The sequence below is a fragment of the Cicer arietinum genome, chromosome 4, assembly GCF_000331145.2.
Source record: "Cicer arietinum cultivar CDC Frontier isolate Library 1 chromosome 4, Cicar.CDCFrontier_v2.0, whole genome shotgun sequence".
Lineage (NCBI taxonomy): Eukaryota > Viridiplantae > Streptophyta > Magnoliopsida > Fabales > Fabaceae > Cicer > Cicer arietinum.
Window position 1 is genome coordinate 41,477,796 of NC_021163.2, and position 13,011 is coordinate 41,490,806.

Sequence of the window (13,011 nt, forward strand, 5' to 3'; positions counted from 1 at the left end):
ACATATACGCGAAAATTGAGATAAACGTGTGTTGCATGGTAACTCCCGACATTTGGAGTGCTACCTCAAAGTCACATAGTAATTCCCCACTCGAATACCTCCAAGGTCTAACAATCTTGTCTTTAGGCTCAACAGGAGACCGCCATGATCATACTCATTCAATTGTACTTCCCCATAATCACTAGGCTTGTCATGCCTACCTATATGATGACAAAATAATCTCCACTTCACAAATTCTCAATATTTATTTTCTCCCCTCGTTGGCCTATAATACTCCATTAAGACCATCATCTCGAACACAAAATGGAATTATATTATTTTATCAACTATGTGGTTACAACAATATTCTCATTACAAATTCATAACATCACTATCATTAATCATACTTCATCACATAAACTTATCACAAATTTATAACATCACAATTATTAATCATACATCATCATCTTCACATAAAATTATCACAATGCATTCCTTTTTTATTATCACATCACATAAACTCATCTAATCAAATATATACATAAAATTCATTCGAACCCAATATCACAATAATATCAAATATCACACATTTAAAGAAATTAAATCAATCAACACCTTACAAATATTTATATTTTATATTTTAATCTCACAATTTTCATATTTGTACATTAATTAATTTATCCTTCAAAGGCTATTTCCGTACGTAGCGAATCCCGGATGAATCGTTGGAAAGTACGATTTTTCCGTTCATCTCACAATATATTGTACTCATGAATTCAAACACTCTCTCACCCCTTACCTTATTTCGACGCTTTCAAACACGAATACGATTCCATGAGCAAACAACATTTGTTCTTTGACTATTTTTTCTTCAATCGATCTAACTCGATAATTTATGGATAAATATAAAAAATAAATTATGAGAAGACACTCTAAAAATTAACTTCAAAATTTGATCAAGGAAACTTACTATAAATAAGAAAACCAATCAGTGGATAATATAGTCACTTTTTACACAGTCGTTTTAGCGTTGGTTTCACTCAAATAAGACTTATGGTGAAGAAGAACGGTACAAAATAATGAATTCCGCAAATAGAGAAGTTGGGTAATTTAGAGAGAAATTAGAATGGTTAAAAATTCGAGAAAATGTATTTAATTGAGTAACTAAATGTATGAAACAACATACTAAAATTTGGACGAAAATGAAAGAAAAAATAAATTCGAAATAGTTATCGATCACTCATATCAATTTTCTTCTTCTTCTTGTTATTTTTTCCTCGAGTGCAGCTTGTGTGCTAAAGCTCCCATTTATTTCTCCCACGTTTCCTTTTTCTTGTTTTCAATCATTTTTTATTATTAATTAGGTTTTAGCTTTCTATACGGGCTTAATCCATAAAATATATTTTATTTTATTTTTATTTTTTTTAAAATAAACAATTACTAAAACTATTTTTTTAATATTTTTTTAAATACAATTTAATTACTAAAATATTACTAATATTTCAAAACTAATCTTTTATAAAATAAAGTAAATAATTTTTAAAATACATTAATAATTAAAATTCTCATATTCCTAATAATCACTATAATAATACTTATTTTTCCAAATACTCAAATTAAAATATTACCATCATTAGAGAGAAGTTGAAATTATAAAATAATAAATAATTATAACATATATTAATTACTAAATCATAATAAATATATATAAAATCACAATATCAAAACAAGTATATAAAAATAAAGAAAATCAAACATAATATCACTACTATCCCAAATAATTATTTATAAAATAAATAACTAAAATAGAAAATAGTTATAAATAATTGAAATATAACCGTGTATTCAAACACAAAAAAATATTACATTAATAGCGGATGTGTATATACACGTAAAATCGCATAAAATCTTATTCTTTAAAATATTATACTAAAATACTATTATTTAATATATTATGTATCAAACTAGCACATCATAGAAAGCAACCATAAAATGAAAATTAGTTACAAAATTTATGAACATATATTCTAAAATAATTTTAACACCAAATTAATTATTTAAAATCATATTTAATTAATAAAGTAATTTATTATAAAATTTTGGGTGTTACAGTACCACACGAACATTCAGACTCCACAATTCTTTTGTTGCGTTACTTTCAGATATGCTATTATTTTTTTCTAGTAGTAGTCATGGCTAGAATTGATACGAATTTTGTTTTTATCTATGGTAGGACTTCTTCGTAATATATAAAAAAAGTATACGGCATTTAGATTAAGACGACCATTACAAAGATTAGAATTGATTATTACAATTAAGTTTTTAAATTTTCATTTTAAAAATTGTCCAAAAAAATTATATCAATATAAAAGGAAATAATTCAAAAATTAATTTGATTATTGTCATTAAAAATCTTTGACAATTATTATTTTAGTCATATTTATGGAAAATAATTAGTCATTTGTTACTATATGCCAAATTAATTTTCGTAATTATACTTTATTGGTCCAAATTTTACTTGTCTCTTATAACTTTTCGTAATAAGAGTTAATAGAATTTGATTGACCTGAAGTTATTAATGTGTGGTCAATTTTATGGCAATATAAATATCAATTATCAATTAATAATAATTGATTGATGATAGTAAATTAATAGAAATTAAATTTTCAAAATTTTGAATTTTCACAACTAAATATTTTCAAAATTAAATGAAATGATAAAAACTACTATATTTTTAATAAGATATTGCGAGATGGAGAAAGAAAATACCGAGATAATTTCGTAAAGCATATAGCTTGTGGTTAAATTATATAACTTTTAGCATATATCATCATTTATATAAAATAATATGTTGATTTTACGAAATTATTATTATAAAACTGTATGTCATATATCATCATTTATCTCGTTGTAATAATTAGTTTTTGGTTCAAATTATTATTATTATAAAAACTATATATCATATATCATCATTTATATAACTATTAAATGTTTATTGGTTTAAATTAATTTTATTTGTCTATTATAATTACTCTAAATATGACTTTATTTATTAAAATTGATTTTTTATGTGTCTAAAAAATTTGTCATTTAGTATTCGTACGGCATTTATGAAAAATAATTAGTTAATAGAGTTCTTACCCAAATTGATTTTCGTAATTAAGACTTTGTCCAAATTAATTTTATTTGTCTGTTATAAATTATGTTAACCTATCATCACTAAATGTAAGAAATCATTAAATAGCAAGTGATATGATGCGATGCCACGTATACTATTTACCATTTTGCAAGACTTGTTTATAGTGTAAGTGTCAGACAAGTGTGGGATTATCTATAAAGGAAATCAATGGAAAACCAAAATAAATACTTAGTCAAAACTAAAAAAATAATAATTCCTAGAAAATAATTAATTAACGGTTAACTAAAGCGCTAATTATTTTTACACTGTAAATCGAACCTGGTATAGTTAGCATACAATACTAAAAAAATGGATAAAATCATTCCTAGTAAATAATTAATTAACGAATATATACATACAAGCATAAAATATATTAATTGATAACTAAAAAAGCCGTTTATGGACCCCATTTACAAAATTTAGCATTCTCGAAGACTTCAACGTAAATCCTTTGGAAGAAGCGGTTGAGGATCCAGAAAATGATTTTGAAATACGTTTTGAAGAAAAGAAATCATCCTCTGGAAAACTACAACTCTCTTCTAAATTTTCTATTACATCTTCATCATGCTTTTTCTCCTTCTTAGCCTTCGAACTTCTAAACCAAGGCTTAGGGAAAAAACATGATCTTATTTGAGTTGATGCATGTTTTGGACCATGCTTAGGTTTCAACTTTGATGGTGGAAGAATAAGACCTGGAACAATTTGTAAGGTGGATTGTTTATCTTTGGGAATTCCTGGCTCTTCTTCCCATATGAATGGAATCATACTTTTCGTATCGCTGAAATAATCACGCCTTGAGGATTGTCCAATTGATGATCTTGCTGAGATAATTTTATTCAAAAATGCATAATCTTCATAGACTAGTGATTCAGGTGAAGTATTTTCGTTTTTCATTTTGTAGCATCATATATGCGAGAACATTGAAATTTCACCATTTAATTATATATATAGTGGTGAGAGCTATGATAAATTTGGAAGGTGATTAATCTGATTTTTAAGGGCTTTTTCTGCGGGATTATTTAGGATTGTGTATGATTGTGACAACTCAAATTAAATATTTAATTTTGGGTATTTTTTATCTGCTTTTAATATATATAGGGTTGCACCTTCTTTATTTTAATATTTTGGTGAAGTTAATTATTTTAGTCAATAATAAAAGAGGTAATGTCATGTCAGTAGTAAAGTCTTGGTCGTATACAATACTTAATGCGTAAATGAAAAATTTTAATTGTTGCAAATCAGTCATTCTTTTTAATTTATTAACAGTTTTTTAATCATTTTTAAATTATTTTGTATTAGTTTTTTTTCCTTTAATATTTTATATCCATATTGGAGAATTTCTTTTAATGTTTTCTTACAAAGTTTTGATTTCTTTTAAAAATCACTATAATATTCCAAAAATGAATGAACCAAGGGTGAAAACAATTAATGACCTTGAACTCAAATGCGAATCCATTACTATTACACTAAAGTGAATATAGTGACAAATCTGAGCAGATCTAATATATACTACACAGTTTCAATTTTTTTAAGGCTAGAAAAATAATATATATATATATATATATATATATATATTAAAATTATATACTTTAAATATTTATTTACATAAGATATATTAATTATTAATTGAAGTAAAAAATTACACAGCAGAATTATCAAAATTCGAATTTTAGAGTTATAGTTTGTTTAATTAGTAAAAAAAAATCTCTTGAATCATCGAAATTATAATTTTTAAATTATAATTGGTCCAATTAAGTTAGACTGAATTGTTGAATCATCAAAATTTAAATTTGTATGTTATAATTTATTAATATTTAGCCGTTAGATAATTGAAATAGAAATTTTTTAGTCATAGTCATTTTAATCAGTGACGATTGAATTGTCGAATCATCAAAATTAAACTAAATATGACTTAGAATTTTTAATTTCAATGATTTAACGATTCAATCTTAACAAATTATACTGATTATGACATCAAAATTTAAATTTTGATGATCCAACATTTCAATCTTAACTAAAGAGACTAACTATGATTTAGAAATTCTATTTTCTATGATCCCACAATTAAATCTTAATAAATTAGACTATCTATGATTTATAAATTGTAATTTTGATGATCCAACAATTCAATCTTAATTAATTAGATTGACTATGACTTAGATATTTAAATTTTGACAATCAAACAGTTCAATCTTAACTAATTAGGATAACCACGACTTAGAAATTCAAATTTCAACCACCTAACAGTTGAATCTTAACTATTTAGACTAATTGACTTAGAAATTTAAATTTTGACAATCAAACGGCTGAATCTTAACTATTTAGAGTTACCACGACATATAGAAATTATAATTCTGACGATCCAACAGTTCTATCTTATCTAATTAGATTAACTATAACTTAGAAATTATATTCTCAACGCTCTGCATATTCAATCCAAACAAATTAGACTAAGTCTGATTTAGAAATTGTAATTTTGACAATCCAACAATTCAATTTTAACTAATTAGAGTTAATATGATTTAGAAATTTAAATTTCAATGATCAAACGGTTCAATCATAGCTAATTAGATTAACCACGACTTATAAATTATAATTTCGATGATCTGACAATTCAATTTTAACAAATTAGATTAACTATGACTTACAAAGTTAAATTTCAAGGATCCAACATTTCAATCTTAATTAGTTAAACTAAAAAATATAGAAACTATAATTTCGATGATCTGATGTTTCAATCTTAACTAATTTAACTGACTATAATATAAAAAAAAATTAATTTTGACGATTAAATCTTGATTAATTAGACTAAAATTATAATTTAAATAATTATGTGGTTCAACGTAACCTAGATCGAATCATTGGATAACCGAAATTAAACAAAATATGATTTATAAATTATAATTTCTATTATATGCCGGTTAACAAAGTAGACTAACTATAACTTATAAATTTATATTTTGAGGATCCAACAGTTCAATATTAACAAATTAGACTAATTATGATTTAGAAATTTTAGTTTCGATACTCAAATGATTCAATCTTAACTAATTAAACTATATACGATGTAGAAAATATAATTTCAATTATCTAATGATTCAGTCATACCAAATTAGACTAAATATGACTTTGAAATTTCAATTTTTATGATCTAATGATTCAATCTTTACTAAATAGAGTAACTATGACTTACACATTTCATGGAGATATGTAAAACAAACCATAACAACAATATCATCAAATAAGGATGAAGTTTTAGCACTATATGTGACAAGTTAATAATGTATTTTGGCTGAAATATGTGATTCAACAAATACAAGAAACTTGTGGCTTTTCTTCTAAAAAAGATTATTGGAAATATCACATGCAATTATTTTGAATACTATATTAAAGAAGATCGAACAAAACATATTTCTCCAAAATTCTTTTTCACTCATAATATGCAGAAGAGAGGTAATATAACTATTCAATAAATTCGTTTGTGTGGTAATCTTACAGATATTTTCACAAAGTCACATATAACTAGAATCTTCGAGGAACTAGTACCAAAACTTGACATTTGTTGTCTCAGAGATATAATTGGACGGTTGAGGGAGAGAAATAAATGCATCATATAATTTATAATAGGATATTATACTCTTTTTTCTTTACTAAAATCTTTTTTATTAGACTTTTTAGAAAGATTTTAATGAGACATGTGTTATGAATATTGAGCCCTCTCCATTATAGTGAATGTCCCTTTCTTTGTGGCTATAAATAGGGCTAAGAGTATAATAAAAAAAATAACATAATCTGCCCAACACAAAGGGGTCCTACACTTACGTCCATACAAGGCTTCGTAAGGTGTCATACTTATACTTGAATGGTAATTGTTATTGTATGAAAACTCTACTAAATGTAAATGTGTATCCCAATTTCCCCCATCTTCTAAGATACAAGCTATAAGTATATCTTCTAAATGTTTGAATGGTCCTCTCAGTTTGACCGTCGATTTGAGGGTGGTAAGCGGTACTAAGATTCAAACAAGTTCCAAAAGCTCTATGGGATACTTTCCAAAATGGTGATGTAAACATAGGATCCTTGTTTGACACAATGTTGGTTGGCACTCCATGCAACCTTACTATATAAGATAACAATACTATTTATTCTTTTTTTTTTCTCGCATTCATCTCTACTCTCCTATATGCTGCCATGTATTGAATTAGTTTACAACTTATCTTTATTTTTATTATTATATTAATTACAGAATGTATTGTAATCAATATTTATTATGTTCCATTATTTTTTATTATATTATTTATTTATATTAATATCTTTTTAGTTTTTCAATTTTATTATATTCTATTGTATATTATATGATTGAATGAAATTAATTTTTGGTTAATTAATATCTAAATGATATATATAATCAGGAAAAAAAAACATATTTTGAGACACGAAGGACATGTATAGTTTCAAGGGACTAATTGAAACATGAGGGAGTGACACGTCGGAAGGAAATCATACGAAAGATATTCAAAATGTTATATATTATTATTGATATTAAAATATATAGAAATATAATATAAATATAGATATAGTTTAGTATTATATTATTATTATTATTATTTATTTTTTTGTTAATTAACTTCCGTTTTTTTTAAAGAAAATGAATTTTGATAATCTCAATATAATAAGTTTTATATAAACATAAAATATATATAATTATTTTTTTGAATTTGATATATATAACCCAGTTAGAATTTTTATTAATTTATTATCAGTTTTATATAAACACAAAATATATAATTACTTTTTTGGATTTGATTTAAAAATGATCCTTTTTTTTTATTATTTGCTTTCAAATCAATTTCATTGTTAGCAGTATTTATTGTTTTGATTAATTCAATTTTATTAGATCAGATTTTAGACTTTTATGATCTATAATTTTTTACTGTAATTATTGTTTTAATTAGTTTTTACATGCTGAGAAAGAATTTAGTTATTGTAGGATCTCAATTTTATCCAACTAATAAATAAAAAAGTAATAATATCTATTTTATTATTAATATATCAAATTTTATGTTTGTCATTATTTTACTTTTCTCTATGAAAAATTTAAGAAAAAATAATAAATATGTAAAGATGTATATATTTCTAATAATTAATACAGAAAAGTAAAAAATATATATAAACTGGAAATAAAAAATCATACACAATTATAATAATCATACACAATGATATAATAAAATAAAAAATCTTATTGTCCTCTCTAGTTGTTATGATGAAGAGAGAAGAAGACAAAACTTTGAGTTTAAGCATGAAGACAATATTCTGCAGAATCAAAGACATATAGAGAAACATTAACTCATCCAAAATCTCACTACAAGAAAAGATTCATATACCTACGGAAAATTACCCACGGATGTCAGTTAGTGGATAAATTATATAATATCTATAGAAAAACCGTGAGTAAATTTGTTATTAAGTAATTTAATTTTTTTTTTAATTGGTTTCCACGGTTTGTCTGTAGGTAAAATTAAAAAAATCCGTGGGTAAAATTAAAAAAAAAAAACTCAACTTGAAGTTGCCAAAATTTAATCGTATTTTGTGTTACCACTGATTATCCGTAGGTAATATCCGTGGGTAAATTGAAAGTATAGTTTTGTATATTACTTTGTTTTTTTATTTTTAAAAAAGTTAAGTCATTTGTTAGAAGGCATTTCTGAGTTCAGTAAGCAAACAAAACCCTTCGCAAATTTGAGTTCGGTAAGCAAACCCTTCAACGAGTTCAGTAAGCAAACAAAACCCTTCGCAGAAAAAATTTGATGTTTTTTAAAAAATTGTTTACAGGTGGTCACCGTGTAGGGTGGCCTCGAGAGCCCTCACCTCAGTCATTACATCACAATATGTTGATCCATATCCTAGCAGGAGAGCAATCCCAAAATTAACTTTGGAACGTTGGTTCGACAAATTTGGTGTAAGATTAAGTTATATATCTTGTTAATGAGTTCAACTAATGTGTGGATACTAATTAATATATTATAACTTATTTGTAATGTAATATTGCAGGAAAAAGTTGCTTGGTTGCCTGAGCACAATTTTCAAATTAACAATATCTTCAATACAAAAGGATCAATGCGTCTTTCTGATATGTTGATGCAAGCGAGAAAGAAGCGCAAGTGTCCAACTTGGATGGGAGAAAGTGTTTGGAATGATCTTGAGAAGATATGGATGGATCCGTCGTATAAGGAGATATCAAATCGAACTAAGAAAAATCGTGCTTCTTCTAAAGGAGGAGCTGTCCATACAGGTGGATCTATATCCATTGCTAAACATACCATTCGGATGGTACGCTTTCTATGTCAAAGTCTTCACTGTATAACCATTTAATGTTTGACTCCAAGACATGTCTACTATTTGCTATTTTTATTGTTTTGTTGTGTTGTTGTTTCAAAATGCAGAGTTATTTTGCTAAAATATTTTGTTGTTTTTCTTTGCTGGCGAATTTTGACTCATTTTGTTCACGGTTCTGTTGTTGTTTATTTTTTGTAAGGCTGAAGAGTTAGGTAGAGACCCCACATTGGATGAGGTCTTTTTAAAAACTCACACTAAGAAGAAGGACAACTCTTGGGTTGATGAAAGAGCAAAAAAACATATGTAAGAAATATTAAATCATTTATGAGTTCTTTCATTTGTAATTCTGGTAAAAGTAATTTGACTATGTTGCATGATTTTCTATTTGAGTAGGAAACATTTCAAGCTAAGTTGCAACAAGCCTCTAAAGGTGGGGAAGAATCTAGTAGTTGTAGCCAAGTGGTTAATGCGGAAGCTCGCTTAGACATGTGGGTCCAATCTGTTGGGGGGAAGAATAAAGGGAGGATCTATGGTGCTGGAGATAGATCATCACTTTATAGACTAGGTGTCGCAAGTCTAGTTCCAGATTCTTGTCCATCTAGAGGTTGCGCCAATTTCTTGTCTCAACAATCTAATGAGATAGCTGCACAGATAGCAGCATTTGAGGAGCGAGCAAAAGCGGCAGAACACGAGGCACGAGAGGCGCGAGAGGAGCTAAGGAAAGTTGAGCAACATCGACAAGAGGAAGTTCAACAAACAGAGCAACGCACTACAGAACTACAGATGCAGCTAGCAACATTGGCAAAAAGTGTTGCTTCCATACAGGCTGAGTCATCCTGTCGTCGTCGTCATCCAGATTATGACGAGGATGAGTCTAACGATGATGACAGCGAGGAGTAATACTGGTTTCAGTTTCAGTTTCGTATAGTAGTTATGACTACTTATTTTGTTTAGACTTGTAGGCATTATCTATATATATTTCTACGATAGTGTCGTTATGTGTATTTTGAAACTTATGGCAGTAACAATGTGCTTATTTTGAAACTTATGGCAGTAACAATTGTCCTTATTTTGAGACTTATGGAAGTCAGAATGTGTAATTTGAAAACACTATTTACATAATATTTCACTTTGTTTTGACAATGATGTTTAATATGCTTACAATTAATTTGAAATATATATTAAAAAATATAGGAAACTGTAAAAAAAACAAAAATAGAATTAAAATCATTTTTTCATTACCCACGGACAATTAATGGATAAAAATATCAATATCAAATATAAAATAGTAGACTTTGTCACGGATGGTCCGTGGGTAATGTAACTTACGACTTTTCCGTCGATAAGTATCTACTATTTTATCTACGGCAAATCTATGAGTAACGTTATCCACGGAGACTCAGTGGGTCATATTACCCACAGACAATCCTTAAGTAAGTGTGTCCCATGGCTTGTCCGTCGGTAAATATTTTCCTACGAGCGATTTAGCTAGGAACTCGTGTCCGTGGGTAATCCGTGCATAATTTTACGTTACTTATGGAGAGTCCGTGGGTAAAGATAAAATTTGCCGTAGGTAATAATAGTTTTTCTTGTATTGTCTGCTTTATTTCTAAAACATAAACAAAGAATTAACACATAGATAAAAACAATTTTTTGTAAAAATAAAAGCGTGCATGCATCAGACAGGTGGGAGAGTTCAAATTATGAGCAAAGAAAATAAAACATAAAGAAGAAAACTAATGGAGAAACACAAAGGCAGAGCATGAAAGCAACTAAACAAGTGAAAAACTTTATAAATACATCTTTATTTGTTTTTGAAGGGGGGAGTTTTATTTTTGAAAAAGAGAAGAAACGCAAAGAGAGATTTTTTTAAAGAGATATTATGAAACAAAAATAGCGTTCATGGTAGAAAGAACAACAACTCAACTCCATCATTAAAATTGTATATATTTAGAAAAAATAATAGAAAAGGAGAGAAACAGAAGTCACCGTCACTTCCGCCAGTAACCGTCGCTAACTACCATCAACTGTGCACCGCCATTGCCTTCTTCTTTTTGGTCTGTGTCACTCTCATGTTTGTTGGTCTATTCTCTATCCTTGTTTCTATTTCACTTTTAAAATGAAATGATCAATTATATGAAGCTTGTATTAGAATTAAAAATGAGATTTTAGTTAGGTTGATCTATTAAAACTTATGAGTTTTTTTTCGAAATGATGCTTGCTTGTTTTGGATTTATTGAGATTTGAATATGTTTATTTTTGTTTTGAAATGATGTTGGAGCTGGTTTGTTTTATTTTGAAATGAATGGGGATGTTTTGAAATCATGCTTAGTTATTTCGATATACAGCTGTTTGGACATATAGCTTATGAAAGCATGCGTGACCATGTTGTCTTTAAAAGGTTCTGTAACCAAGCATAGGCAGCTTAGCCTAAACAATTACTATTTGTTAATTTTAAGCTGGAAAGGTTTTACAACCAGGCATAGATAGCTTAGCCTGAACAATTACTATTTGATGATTTTAGTTTATTAAATAATTATTTATTTATTTATTTTTTCAAAAAAAATAAAACCAACAAAATATTACTTCAAAATACATATTTTGATAATTTGACCGTTTTAAAAAATAATTATTCAAATCAAACTAACTCTTTTGGCAAAAAAATTATTTTTTTATTTAAAACGATTTTCTTATAAAAAAAAATCAACACATCCGCATTTTTCTACTTAAGAACTATGTAGCTTTGATTTTTTCATCGCACCGGGAGATACGTAGGAGCAAGATAACATTCTTTTCAAGCACATTAATAAAAAAAAAAATTTGTCATTTATTTCTTAAGCACACATTTATTGTAAAATATATTTTAAAAAATTAATAATAATTGTTATTCATATCTAATAATAAGGAGAAATAAATATTCTTAAGTTAATATTAATTTTGCACAATTAATTATAGGTAACCGTATTTTAACAGATCTCGTAGGGTGCTAATACCTTTCCTACGCATAATCAACTCCCGAACTCAAAATTTGGTTTCAAAGACTATTTTATTTTATTTTAAGGATTTCCTAATATTTTTTCCTATTTTAAAATAAATTTTATTGGGGACTCCATTGAATTCGAGAAACACACGAAATTTTAGGCTGCGACAGCTGGCAACTCCATTGAGGACACGTAGAGAGTCAAGTCTAACAAATTAATTGTGCATAATTTTTAATTTTATTTTTATATTTGTTTGTTTTTCATTTTTCTTTTACTTTAAGTGTTTATTGTTTCTTAATAAGTATTAGCTGACATTATAATACTCTTTTAAGCTAGTAGACCTTTTTTTTTTATATTTATTTAATTATTTATTTAATTATTTTGTATATGTATATATGTTTTATTAGCATTGTGGAGCTATTGATTTATATTTATTTCATTTCCTACACTTTTACTAAGACACACACTTATGAGCGGAACCATATACACGGGTTTGAACAAAATTTAAGTTAGTTTCGAGATTGTGCAGTGGTAGTC